Here is a 14,820-nt window from a genome sequence, read left to right as displayed (position 1 = left end):
AGGATAGATGAAGCCATACTATGGAGTTAAAATGTGACAAAATAAAAAGGAGGTCTAAGCATGATGTGAAACAAAGCCAATTAGGAAGGAATCAGTTTCATCAGGACTTTTTGTGAAGTGTTCACAGCCCCTGGTAAATAGCTATGCTGGGCCTCAAATTGTGTGGCGCCTGCATGGGTGTTTGTTATGTTATCGTTTATTTTTCCCCCATATGAGTATAGGCTCCATGAAGGCAAGGATGTTTCTGTCTGTTTTGCTCACTGCTGAATCCTTAGCACATAAACTGTACCTGGCACATAATAGGTGCTCAATATTTTTAGAGTAAGCAAGTAAACTCTTTCATAGTTGAAAAAAACAGCAATATGTTAGGAGTAGAGTTTCCTCCTCTTCCCTGGTCATGCTGCCAGTGTTTCCCTACTTTGCCAAGTGTTTCCCAAGATTGCCCCCTGACCCATAACTTTCCTAGTGGGAATAAGTGATTTCTGTCACCTTACAAACCCAAGTGACTCTTCTGGCATGAGACTTAAGGGTTTCTGTGGTGGTGAAGTTTTGGCATCACGGCCCAGCTCACATTCACTTCTTTGGAATTGTGTCCTGCCCTCAGTTCTGGCCTAGGGAGTGAGTCTGAGTGGTCACATGGCAACTCTCTGCACGTCTGCTCTGGTCTGCTTTCAGTAGATCATCATCTGTGCTTGGATATGTTCCAAATACAACAAAAAACCCACATCTATATGACTGCACAGACCAGTTACCATCTGACTGAGCCTTTTTATCTCTTAGTTCTAATGTTCCAGAAAGAAAATTTAGCTGAGCCAAGTCTATGAATTGTTGCTTTCAGTTAGGTACAATTCTTCTTCCCCAGTCAGTTTCAAGTTACTGGGAGGGGCAGAGAAAGAAGAGGAGAGTCTCCTTGGAGAGGTAGCAGTATGTTGGATGCATCAGTTTTGATGCCATGGGTCTGAGGCCAGGTAGCCAGGATTGGGGTACAGGTGACTAAAACCTTCAACTTCCAGAAGAACTTACTTCTCTTCTTGAGGCTTCAATTATTTGGGTGGTAGTATAGATACACAGGGAAGGAACTTTTAAATTGCTTGGTGAACTGTCAGGAATTGCCAGACATTTTTGACTATCTTAGGGACCTGCTTAGTAATTTCTGAGAGATGGCTAAGTGGCATGATAATGTGTTTATACTAGCTGGCCAAGGTGCATCACCTGGAAAGCATTTTTCTCTTTGTCACTTGCCTAATGTGAATGAGGCTCTAGACACTGGAAGTTGTGGCATCATTTAGCCTTCCACCAACAGATCTGGCCAGCAGAAGTGGAACGTGGTCTCAGATGGTGACTGCATTGATGCCCCAGTAGTTTTTATAGATTGTCACTCATTTTTTCCCCTTACATTGGAGTTCATGGGAAAGAACTGAAATTCCATGGCCTAGATGCAACTGACCTCATCCCCTAGCTGAATCAACAAATGGCATCATTGGCCCCTTGACTGGTAGGGCCATCAAGAACATTGCCTAATACTATCAGAAAACCTACACAGTTCTATGTCAGTGGTCACTGCTCACCTCTCTGCAATCCATGCAAGCCCTCAGAGTAGGTATGTGATATAGTTTCTGTCGAATCTTGAGCTTAGAAGTAAAATAGCCTCCAGAAGTTGCTGGTGCATTTCTCTGGGTGTGATGCTAGGGATGTGCTAGGATATGTATGATGGCAATTAACAGGGGCTTGGTACTCTACTCCCATCCTTGCCAGCTGCATGGGGAGTGTGAGAGCCGGAACTTTCAACCCTTGTCTTTACTTTCTACCACATCCCCTTCACTCATATGGACAATGGAAGACCAAGAAAACTGAGAGCCTCAGTTTTTGTTCCAATAGATCCCCTAACTTGTGGTTCTCAGGGGATGAGCCAGACCCAGGGATGGGGTATCTTTGAGGGTTCACATATTTCAGGAACTATTGGAAATTGCATCCTGCAATGGCCAAGTTAAAATAAAACAGGCTGAAGTTAGGCTAAAAATTCCAAATAGGGCTAGATGAGTAGAGGTGACCAAATTATGAAGACAGACCACAGAATGAGGGGAAGCAATGTATGGGAAGGGTAGAAGCAAGTGGAAGAAAGGAAATCTGGAGGAAACCTTTGATCCAGAGTCCACATTCTTGTGGAGGTATTTTATTGGTGTCCATGGCTATTGATGCAGGTGTGCTGGAATCCAACAAAAGAGCCAAAGCAAAATGGATGTGCAGGTCCAGCACAGTTAATATCTAGTCTTTCCAATTCTGCATCCTTATCAACTCTCAAATCTTTCCATCCCTCTCTCCCATGCAGTTGTTTCCTAAGTCTTGCAGATTCCTCCTCTTAAAACACTTCTCCATCTATTTCTATGGTGGCCAGAGTGACCTACCTAAAGCACAGATTTGAGTTAAGTACCTTCAATGCTTCCTCATTTCCTACAGGATTAAATACTAATGTCTGAGATAGCATATAAGTTCCCCTTACTTAAGTACCTTCAATGCCTCCCTATTTCCTACAAGATAAAATAGTAATGTCTGAGATAGCATGTAAGATCTTGCCCCCGTTTATTTCTCCAACCTCATCTCTCACCACTTCCCCCTCTCTCTAGCCACAATGACATTGGTATTTCCTGGAACATGCCCTTCTACTACATTCCTTCATGACTTAGTTCCTCTGGATAGTATCTGGAATGGTCTACTCTTATCTGTCTGGCAAATTCCTACCAGTCCTCTAAGACTTTCTGCCTGAGTTCTTTTCTGACTTATCAAGGCAGAGTTGAACACCCTTCTTCACAGACTTCCTTGCCTTTAGTACCTACTGCAGTGAATTGTAATGATTTGAAAATCTGGTTCTAGGGAGCATGGACCATGTCTAATTAATTTCTGTTCCTTCAGAGCCTGGAACAGTGCCTGACATGTAGTAGGGTCTCAAACTGTCTTTGAATAGGGAAGTAAAATGCTTCGTTTAAAAGGAGGAGGAACTTGTAAACCGGTTCATGTTGTTGATAATCACTTGGATCCAAGATTTGAAGTCTGTAGTATGTGATATTGATTCCTTCATTGGTTCAACAAGTATTTATTGAACATCTACCCTAAGCCAGCCATGGGAATACAATGATGAACAAAAATAGATATGTTCTTTACTGCTCTCGGGGAGTTGAGGATTTATTGGAGGAAACCGTTACTGCATTTGTTTGAAGTATTAAATGAAATAGAACATGTTCTTGGTTAGCCCATGACGTCAGTCTGAGATCTTTCCTAACACAAGGCTTTCTGCGGTATGGGGTCAAAGCCTTTGCCTGTTGGACTACTTGGCCTTTATGCATGCTGCAAGTTTGTCTCTAGTTCTTCAGTATGGAAAAACATTGTGGTTGATAACAAATTAAAAAACAAACACATAAAATAGTTGAACATCTTGTTTTAATCCAAGCAAAACTTTGTCTTGAGAAATCTGTAGAGGGTTGGAATATATCAGTGACTTTACAGTGTACCACATACTTTTGCATTTATGTGGTACTTGGTTTTGCTGATGGGAAAACTAAAGGAATACAGGGGGAGCATTCAAGAATCAACAAAACAGGGTCACTTTCTTAGGCTGGAGAGACTCCCTCTAGGCAATGAGACGTTATCAATAAATACCCAGGCAAATAAAGGTCCGAGACCCCCTGCTAAAGCCAGTTAGACACAAACTTCTACCTCACGAAGTTTGACTGGAGGAATGAAAGAGCTGCCAGGTCCAGGCATTTTCAAAATGGAAAAGGAAACAAAACAAAATAAAAAGTACCATAGCCCCTTTGAAAATCAGATACGAGAAAGTTTGAACCAACTCAAATCAGGTTCCTATTAACCTGATATCCCCTGAGGGTCGGGTTGTTTCTTTCTCAGTTGGGGTTAACTATAAACAAGGACAGACTTCTAGTCAAGGAGCCCAGTGATGGGCAATTAGGTAGGTCCATTCAAACGCATGACAGCCAGCATTACAGGACACAGGCATTCTGTCTTAAATGTTGCTTATGACAGAGGCTTACCTTTCTTGAACTTGGCTGTGCTGTTTTTCCCTCCAGCCCCTCAGCTGGAGGGGGTAACTAACTAGGAATTGCTGCAGAACAGAGAAGCAATATTCTTCCTTTTGCGGCATGCTGCTGTGGCAGAGACACGCTGCCACAAGGGTTACGCTTTAAAACTCTCTTTTTGATATATAAAAAGATTATAAACAAAGCGCAAGGCAAAGCAGAGTTGCAACTTCACCTTGAGTCCAAAGTAGTTAATCTCCTAAATCGAAGCTAAAGTTACTTTATTTAATTAGGAACTTTAAAATAAAATCAAGTTTTTAAAAAGTTATAGGATTATAACAATTAGTCTACTAATATTTTTCCCCTTTTCTGAGGTCTCAAGAAAAAAACAAGTTTTCTTGATCATCTTTTTAAAATAAAAATCGTAGGCTAGGTGCAGCTTTCAAGGTCCTTCTGAGATTTAGGGAAGGAAGGAAATGGGAAAGGATAGAATTACACATTATTTCATACCTTTTCCCAGTTCTAAACAGAAACCTACTTCATCCTTCTGACAGATTAGTTTTCCAAAAAAGAGTTTGGGCTTTGCCTAAGATCCCTCTGGAGCCATCGCCCTGTCCATTTGAATGCAACCCCAGGAGGGTTAGGATAGTGATACATTTCATCTATAAATTTCAGTGTAAAATAACTGGATATAAAACGTTGGGTTCTCTATCTCAAGGGCAGCCAACATCTACGTACACATGCGCATTGCTTTTCTCAAAATTGGACTCTGTCCATATCCTGAATTCACTTTACAATTATCGTTTGGCTACTTGTTTTTGGTGGGCAGAATTGCAGCTGTGATGAGGGGAGTTCTCGCACTGGTTAGGTGGCCAGGCAAGGTTACCAAGGGGCTCATTCTGGCTTCAGAAAGGGCAGCAGGTCATCCGCACTCCCTGGAACCGGATCATCTCCACTTCCAGAAAGCGGATCGTTCCCAGTCTCAGAAACTGGGAGCAGATCATCCCCACTTCCCGCTCAAGAAGGAAGGCAGTCACTGCCAAGCTCTCTGCCCCCTGGGCCTCAGGACTTGACTGTCCCCATCAGACCTTCAGAGGATCTGAATGTGGCCGACTTCTTCATGTCTGCAAGCTTCCCGCAGATGGCAGAGCCCAAGGTGAACAGGGCAGCTGACGTCTTTTGTTTCACGTGGGCCTTGGAGACCTGAACTTCGCGCCAGCTCTTGGGCAGATGCTGCCTCAGCCCCACCAAGGCCGCGAGGCCCAGCTTCCTCTTGAGCTCCACGCATCATCTCTCTTTGGCTGCCAGCGCATGGTGCAGGACGATTTCCGCCTTCAATTCAGGGAGCTCGGATATGAGCTCCCTTTGCCCGGCCTCTGTGAGCCTCTGGCTGGACAGTTGGGTGGGATTCCTAAGTGGGTTTAGAGGTCTCTGTCATGGCGCCGGGCACGGACTGAGAAAAAAGATGTTCTTTAAGAGAGTCTAGGGCCAATTCTTGGTGCGGAGAGTTGAACTGGTGGCCAGTGGAGAAATAATCTGCTCCAGCAGAGGCGACATCGAGGCCCGGGGTCAGACTCTCGCCGGCGGGTGGGACTCTAGGCGGGTGGGATCCACGTCTGGGCCGGAGAAGCGGACGCCCAGGCGCTAGGCGGCCGCTGCCGCCAGCGAGGCCCACTTCCGGTGTGTGTGCGGTGGGGGTGCGGGGTTGGCCCGGGATCGCGGAGGCGGGACTTCCGGCGGGAAGGCAACCGCCAGCGGAACCGGCTTGCCCAGGCGGGAAGGCAAAGGCCAGCGGAACCGGCTTGACCAGGCCTCTCGTGCTGGGAGCGGTGTTGGCTCTCACAGTGGCCTGTGAGGTAGGTGGTGCTGTGGTTATTATCAGAGAGAGAGGTTTGTTCCCTCCTGTCACAGCGGGTGACAGGCTCTGGCCTTCAAGCCAAGTCCCACTCCCCTTAGGACCTCCTTCTGTCACAAAGGCCATTCCAAACCGTTGAAAATCGTTTGAACCCTTTGTACTAAGAGAAGTTTACGAACAAGCCCAATACGTAAAATAAAGGAGAACTGCGCCAAAGTGGGGCAGGGAGCGCAGGAGGTCTGGCCTCTACCGTCCCCGTTTTCCCTTCCCAGGTTCCCGCAGGGGCTTCAGAAACTCCTGGCCCCTCTCGCATAGTGGGCTTGTGCGCTGCTCAGAACTCCTGCGTCCAGCGGAGACTGATGCTCGGGCCCGAAGCATCCACAGCGCCAGGGGCTAGGGAGAGCAGAGCCCGGAAAGTGAGTCTGACCAATCACAACTGGTATTTTTGGGGGGAGAAGGAGGGAGAGAATGAGCAAATCTATAATAGTTGTGTCAAATTTATGCTTAATAAAAGCAAAGACTATTGTGAGAATTTAGGAAAGAAGGAATAAGATATGCAAATGGACGGTACCTGGGTTTTCAATATTGTGGTTGGATTTTCTTTCTTTCCAAGCATCCACTGGCATTTTTGAAAGCATGTCTGCACACCTACGTGGTTATCAGTTGTGGGAGGTGGTCAGCACAGTAAAGTTGAAGCAGTTAGAAACTGTCAGGATGTCAACCCCCCATATCCCCTGTTTCTACTCAGAGCTTGTAATTGATACAGTGGAAGAATCAGGACTTCAATCCAGTGAGGGCCGGTGGTCAGGTATCACTTAGCTCTTTGTCTGCCTGCTCATTCCCAGGGAATAGCCTTGAGCAAGTTCTAGATTCCAGTGATTTTGTCGGACATGCTGGTAGTTCTTGCAAGCGTGATCTTGTGGAACGTGATAGATCCTCAGCAAATTTCAGCAGTTTGCCATACTCATGTCGCTGCAGTGAAGCATCTAGCTGGGCATCCAAACCAACTTCAGCCCTCCTTTGGGTTTATCTTCAGTGACCCTTTCACGTAACTCAGTAGTGTCTATTATTGCCTTGCCCTGAAGCATGTGCCTCCCTAGATTGAAAAAATGAGAATTGTTCTTGTTGGAAACATGAAGGCTAATGAGGGATTTTGCTGTGTATATAAAGGCCTGAAAAGGGCAGCAAGGACTGCCTAAAACCTATGGTGTTCCAGAAAGTGGACTTTTCCTCCATTGCCTGCAGAAACACTCGTCGTTTCAGGAATGCTCTGACTCTGAACCAGAAATCCTCTTTCAAAACTGAAGATGAAGGGTAAAGAAGCCCCTGAATTAATAAGCCAAACAACACAGAATGCATATTGTCCGTTCAAAGTTCAGATTCCAAGTGACCAGATTTGAACTTGCGCTTGATTATCCTTCTCTGAATTGTTTCGGCCACCAACCTCACTATGTGTTTTCTTGTTTCTACATTTCGTTGTTAAGCTTTGATTCCCTTTGGTAGACTAACGATTTCCCTCATAGCAAAACTGACCTCACTTCTCTCAGCAACTTTGTTTCCAGATCCCAAATCAAAACATGGCCTCTGGAACGGGGCCTACCAGCAAGGAATGTTCTGACCTCCCGGGTAGACCTGCACACATCAGTAACACACTGGAACAATACATTTTGCTAGGCTTTGCATAACCACATAAAAACAACACATATTTTGAAAACATAGATCTATCAAGTAAAATTTCACTGAAGTTACAGTGATTCTAACCAGCTGTTTGACTAAACTATCCTCTTAAGGTATAAAATACCAAACTGTTGCCCCATGGTTCTAGAATTTCACGTCTTTAGATTACACAATGAAATAATCTGTATTACATAGAAAGGCTCATAAAACTGTTAGTCTGAAACAGAAAGCCTTTTGATGTTATTTGGGCACTAAAAGTAGCCACAATATTTGATTCAGTAACCTATGAAGAAAGAATTTGGGAATTATTTTTGATTCTACAATGGTTTGCTGTCTTTGTTTCCAAGGAAGACACTATTGACCCATTGTTAGTAAAGAATGAACTTTGAAGTATTTCTCTAGGAAAGGTGATGGATATATACTAATCCTCTGTAAACGTAAAGGTAGATGGTCCAGCAAACTGATGTTTTTTTCCGCCATGTTCAGAAGCCTGTATGTTATGTTTTATAAGTAAATTATTGAAATTTGAATATAAAAGCAAAGCCATACACTTCGCTAGGTCCGGACTGTTTGGGGATGAAGACGCGAGATTGTAGTAATTGATAGTGAGAAATGTTTAGGGACTTGTAGCAGTGCCAGCAGGTTTAACCATTTGACTTCTTTCATTATAAAAGATCAATATGGAGCCTCCTGATTGCATCGACTTGTAAAGTAGTCCACCTTGGTGGTTCAGATTGCTTCTAAAGACCTGACAACTCACCCTGCAGTCTGGTCATTTGCACTGCTAGATCTAACCACAGCGAGTTTTCTAGAGCTTTATTTTGATTACTACAGAACTACTACCATGAACATTTTGTTCATTATAGCTGAATTCCAGGAGAAGTGTTTAAATATTTAATTGAGCCTGAAAATAAGGCATATAGTTGAAACCCTAATCCAGTCAGAATGTTTCACGAGTAGGAGGGGAAAATTGGTAGTTGGGCTTTTCTTGTGGAAGGCCAGAATATTGTGTCTGATTTCAGTTTACGAGTTATTTTCACTGCTATTGCACATCATAGCCCAGTTCCATCAATAATATATGCAGTGAGTCAGCCTCCCATAGATATTCTCCAGCATGAACTGGAGTATTTGCTGCAGTTTACAGCTGCAAACGATATTCCTAGCAATTGCCATATTTCGGTAGTTGAGTTGATCTTCATTTAGGACCAGGATGACATTTCCTTTCAGCAGCCCTCCTACGTGGACTAATTAGCTTTTAAGAAAATAGTTAGGGGCCGGCCCCATGGCTGAGTGGTTAAGTTCATGCGCTCCACTTCGGTGGCCCGGGATTTTGCTCGTTCGGATCCTGGGCGCAGACACGGCACTGCTCATCAGGTCACGCTGAAGCAGCGTCCCATATGCTACAACTAGAAGGACTGACAACTAAAATATACAGCTATATACTGGGGGGATTTGGGAAGAAAAAGGAAAAAAAAAGAAAGATTAGCAACAGTTGTTAGCTCACGTGCCAATCTTTAAAAAAAAAAAAGGAAATAGGTATATTACAGAATAGAATTTTCCTCTCTGAAGCCCAAACTTATTATCAGGATATTAAATTGGAGCTTATTACTCACTGTTATTCATTCTCTTTGGTGGTATATATAATTGTGGCAAGAGTCCCTGGGAGGACCAAGTTAAAATTCAGTATCTTGTTGAATCTGGAGAACCAGCATCCTCCTCCTGCCAAGTGTCCATCTGTGTGAGTTGATATGTATGGGATGAAGGGGCTTGTTAAGAGGAATTTTGTGCACAGATCCTCAGAGGCAGAAGAGGAATGACAGGGAGATGGAGGGGTGGAGAGAAGGGAAAGGAAAATGATCAAAATACGAAGGAACATCCCTAGATGAAAAATGAAGGTTCTTCTTGTTGGAAACTTGAAGACTGTAGATATAAAGGCCTACAGAGGGTAGCAAGGGCTCCTTAAACACTGTATGTTTTTCCAGAGAATGGACTTATACTTCAATGCTTAAAGAAATGCTAATGGCTCCAGAATTTCTCCTACACTCTGAACCAGAAACTGCCCTCTCAATGCTGAAGATGAAGGGCAGAGAAGCCCATGAACTAAGCTAAATGAAGGGCAATATGGGCAGACTTTGGGGGAATTTCACACTGGAAGTTGTCCTTACTCCCTTTTCTCATTTGGATGAGGAAAGTGGGGGGAACAGATTCTCCCTTCCCAGAAGTTTTGATCTTTGTTTTCTTTTTACGTATTGGCAGATAGCATGTTTAAGATAAGTCCTAGGGGCAACAGTGGGGAGTCATCTAAGAGAAGAAAGTGGGCCAAGCTGGCACGTGAGCCAGAAAAGACTTGGTCAGTAACAGGCTGATGGATGTAGGTCGTCTGTGCTCTACCGAGGAACCGAGGGCTTGGTGTATTTCTCTAGTCCAGATCTAGAAATTTGGAGGATGCCTTAAAAGGGAGCAGGGGGTTGTAAAAAAGACAAGATTGACACTTGCTTCACATTTATCATCTTTCTTCCCAACCAGCGCATTTCCTGAATTACAGCAATTCCAACAAAGACATGGACAGCTGCTAAAATGTCTTCAGGGGACCCAGATTGCTTGACCCTTAACTCAGCAGGAAGATTTAGCAAGAAATTACATCTGGAGGATGCTCAGATTTTGAGTACCAGGAGATACACTGGGCACGGAGAGGACATCTACAGAAAGGACAGAGCTGAAGCAAATGGAAGGGCTGGCCCTGAGCATAGAGGATTCCCAGAAGTCACTGGGGAGTCCTGGGGAGGGGGGCTGAACTCTTGAAGCTTCGGCACTGAAGGTTTAGAACCAGCAAAATGTGGGGCCCAAGCAGTTTGACTTACTTGTGTCTACAGGCTTCAGAGGCTTGGGGGCGATTAGGCTATTAATAGAAAACTCATGATCTTTTAAGGTTATGACCATCATGGTGGCTTTGCCAAGGCCTGGCCTCTACTCCCTAGTTGCTTACCTATTCTTGTCTTAAAACTGTCATGTCTGCTATGGCAACAGCATAATATCTTTATTTCCTGGATTCTGGGACACAGTCAAGTCTAAGACATATCTTTGCTTTAATAAGATGTTTCTAGGAGGTAAAACCTCCTACATTAAATTGTATATTGATTAGAAGATGCAATCCCAATTTTAGAAACATTAAAATGCCACAAAATGTGCATCTTAGAATTGAAGAAATTCAACAGTAATGCAGCTACGAACTCTAATGGCTCTGCCTGATTCTTCTGCTGGATTTCAGAATGGACCTTGATGGTACTGGTTCCTCTTCCCTTTCTGAAAGAAAGGACAGAAGAGAAATTAGCACTTATTAAATATCTGCTATAATAATAAAAATAAGGGAGACCTCTAATATCTATTAACTGCTTATTATGTGCCAGGAATTGTTCTACGTGCTTTCACATATGTTATTTCATTTAATGCTCATAATAATCTTGAGAGGTAGGTATTAGGAATACAGTTAATCTCTGTGAGACTCAGTTTCTCCATCTTTGCAGATCAGAGAACCAAGGTGCACAGAGAATAACTTGTCTGAGGTAACATAGTTTATTTTGGGATATTAATCTATAAACTTAGGGCTGCTTAGATTTTTTTAAAAAACTCATTTTTTAACTTTTTCTTCTCTTTCTTAATTCTGAAATATATCATGCATATAAAAGTATGTATACTATATGTACCTTTAAAAAATTATAAATAGGGCTGGCCTGGTGGCACAGTGGTTAAGTGTGCATGTTCCGCTTCAGAGGCCCGGGGTTCGCTGGGTATGGACATGGCACTGCTTGGCATGCCATGCTGTGGTAGGCGTCCCACATATAGAGTAGAGGAAGATGGGCATGGATGTTAGCTGAGGACCAGGCTTCCTCAGAGAAATGAGGAGGATTAGCAGCAGTTAGCTCAGGGCTAATCTTCCTCAAAAAAATAAAATTATAAGTATAAGTAACTATGTACTCACCACTCAACTAAGAAATAGACCGTATGTTCTCAGTATTTTTGAAGCTCACCCCATGTCCTTGTCATTCTCTTTCCTTACCCTCAGTTGACCTCTACTCCAAACTTTGGGGAGATCATTCCTTTTTTTCCTAAGTTTTTACCACCTATGTATGTATCTATAAATGATGTATTATTTAGTTTTGCATGTTTTTTACCTTTATTTATTTATTTTTACTCAGGTATAATTGACATATAACATTATATTAGTTTCAGGTGTACAACATAATGATTAGATGATCACCATAAGTCTAGTTAACATGGCACCATTTTGGAACTTTATATAAATGGAATCATACCTTATGTATTCTTCTGTGGCTTGCTCATTGATTTTAGATTCTTCCATGTGGATGGTGTTGCTATAGTTTATTCATTTTCACTGCTGTATAGTAGTCAACAGTATGCATATAGCACAACATATGAATACATTTCATCTATGTAAATTGTTTACTGAGACATTGAGTGACTTGAAGGTCACTTTCTTTGGCGTATCACCCCTGGCTTCAGGCCTGTCTGAAGTCTATTCGTCCATATACAGTTAATGTTTTCTTGGGCATGTGACTTCATATTTGTCCATAATAGACTTTTTCTTCCTGGACTATATCCTGAAACACATTTGAAGGGTTATCTCTCCAGCTGCCTTTCTTCTACCTCCCATCATACACTTTATAGTCAGCATATTTATTACTGCAGTTCTGAAAACTGCAAGTTCACTGTGCTCTCTTGCCTCTAGGCCTTTGTCCATGTTGCTCTTTCTGACTAGAATGCTTATTTCCTGGCTAACTCTTGCCCACCGATCAGGTTTGTCTGGTTACTAAAGCCTTCCTCCCCTACATTCTAGTGTGGGCCTTCTCCTTGAGCTAACACAGGGGGCTTCCTGCCATCTCCTCAGGGTTTAGTCAGAGTTGGTTTTCCAAAAGGATCCAACATGTTATGGAATAAAACCTCATAGTTATACTTGGTGCCTGGAAAGACTGTATAAAAGGTCTGTTTTGTATAGTAGTAACTGTAAGAGGAAACATGGAAATACCACTTAGAATTGTCAGTACTCAATTTTAAAATGTCCTTAGGTTGAGCGTAGGGCACAAATCACATTCTTGTTGGTTATAAAGAGATGGATAAATGCATATTATTTTATTTTGCCTTCAGGACTTTTGGCTAGATTCCAGAGGACTTTCTCCAAGAACAAGATAAGTCAGACAGAGAAAGCCAAATACCGTATGATTTTCACTCATATGTGGAAGATAAAATAACAACAATAACAACAAACAGACACATAGACATAGAGAATAGATTGGTGGTTACCAGAGGGGAAAGTGGGAGCGGGGAGAGCAAAGGGGTAAAAGGCCCCATTTATTGGGTGATGGAGGGCAATTACACTTTGGGTGCTGCACACAATGTAGTCTACACATAAATCTAAACATAATGATGTACACGTGAAATTTATATAGTGTAATAAGCCAATGTTACCTCAATCAAAAAAATTAATTGTAAAAGAAGACCCGACCCTCTTTGCCTGGAGTTAGTTCCCTGGCATGGGAAAGAAAACTCTCATTTGCTTCCTTCTTTGTGTTTTGTTTGATACCAGCTTCTTATCTGTTCAACATCTCATGAAGAAATACCTCAAGGGATGGTTGGAGATGGGAAGTAAACACCAAATTAGTTGCTTATATACTTAAAAAAATAAGCTTTTGATTTTGGGGTAGTTTTAGATTTACATAAAAGTTGCCAAGATTATACAAAGAGTTCCTATATCCCCTCACCCAGTTTCCCATTTTAATATCCTACATTCCTGTGCTAGATTTGTCACATCTAAGGAATCAACGTTGGTATATTACTGTTACCTAAATCCCAGGATTTAGATTTCCTAGTTATTCCCTAATGTCCTTTTTCTGTTCCAGGATTCTATCCACAATGCCACATTACATTTAATCCTAGTGTCTTCTTAGCCTCCTCTGGTCTGTGACAGCTTTTTGGACTTACCTTGCTTTTGATGACCTTGACAGTTTTGAGTATGGTTGGTCAAGTATTCTGTAGAATGCCTATCAATTTGAGGTGGTCTCATGTTTTTCTTATGATTAGACAGAGGTTATGGATTTGGAGGAGGATGACCACAGAGAATGCCATTCTCATCACATTATGTCAAGGATACATGCTATCAACATGACTTATCACTGAGCTTACATACTTTTTAATACCTTTAGTTAAACGGTTGGATGGTGAGAGAGTAGATGTAGAAGTTGGAAGACTGAATTCAGATCATAGCTGTGTCATTCATTAGTGTGTGACTTGGGAAAGATAGTTAATCTCTCTATTCCTTAGTTTCCTCATCTGTAAAGTAAGGATAATAACAGTATCTACCTCATTAAGTTAGTAAATACATGAAATGTACGTAGAGCCGAGCCTGGCACAGGGGAAGTAGGATATAAGTTTTGACTATTATTAATATTATTGAGCAACACAAAAGTTCTTTGTTTCTATTATATATGTCTCCCAGACTCTCTTTACCTCAGAAAATTAAACTAATGGTTTTTAGTGATAAAAAAAAATCCTGTCAACGTGGGTTTTAAATTTTGAACATGGGAAGATCTTTGTCTTATTGTCTCTTGGGTTTTGAATCATCCCTACAATATCACAGTTTCCCTTAAAATTTGCATTGTCTGCTGATGAGAATCTTTTGCAGGAGACTCCTTTGAGTATTTTCATTATCATTCAAATCTTACAATTTGAATATTCTCTTCAGAGTGCTGGCTCTTTTAGCCATTGATCCACTGATATATTTCTGGTTCTCCAGGCCCAGATGTACAATTCAAATTAATAGTCTATGAAAAAGAGTTATTACTATTTTCTTCCCTTTAGCCCAAGCAAAAGATTCCCAAGGTGCGTTTCAGCTTTTATTAATATTACAAATGAAGATCTAATATTGTTCACTGCATACTTAATGGTTGATCTTAACAACTCCAAATAGGGAAGACAATTGCGTTTATAAATATGTATGTCAGTTTTCTGATGCATTTTCCAGTTTTCTATTTGTAATTCTAAGTGACAATTTTGAATACTCATTCCGAATATTAAAATACATTCTTTTGGGGAGAAGATTCAAGATGGTGCCGTGAGTAGTCCTCTTTGTCTCTCCCCCTTCGAGTCTACAATTATTTGGACACTCATCGCTTAACAAAGGATATCCAGATAGCATCTCAGGACATCTGAGAGACCCGCGCGACTATACATCGGAAGGCGGACGGA

The 14,820-nt window shown here is 42.1% G+C and overlaps 1 pseudogene; it reads right to left on the bottom strand.

Annotated features, from left to right (window-relative positions):
• Positions 1–4,945: 4,945 nt before the first annotated feature.
• LOC111771865 (uncharacterized) lies at positions 4,946–6,142 on the bottom strand (annotated as a pseudogene).
• Between the last annotated feature and the right edge of the window lie 8,678 nt (positions 6,143–14,820).

Source organism: Equus caballus, chromosome 23 (genome assembly GCF_041296265.1).
Source record: "Equus caballus isolate H_3958 breed thoroughbred chromosome 23, TB-T2T, whole genome shotgun sequence".
Taxonomy (NCBI): Eukaryota; Metazoa; Chordata; class Mammalia; order Perissodactyla; family Equidae; genus Equus; species Equus caballus.
Note: the sequence above shows the minus strand (reverse complement) of the source record. Positions and strands in the feature narration are given on the sequence as shown.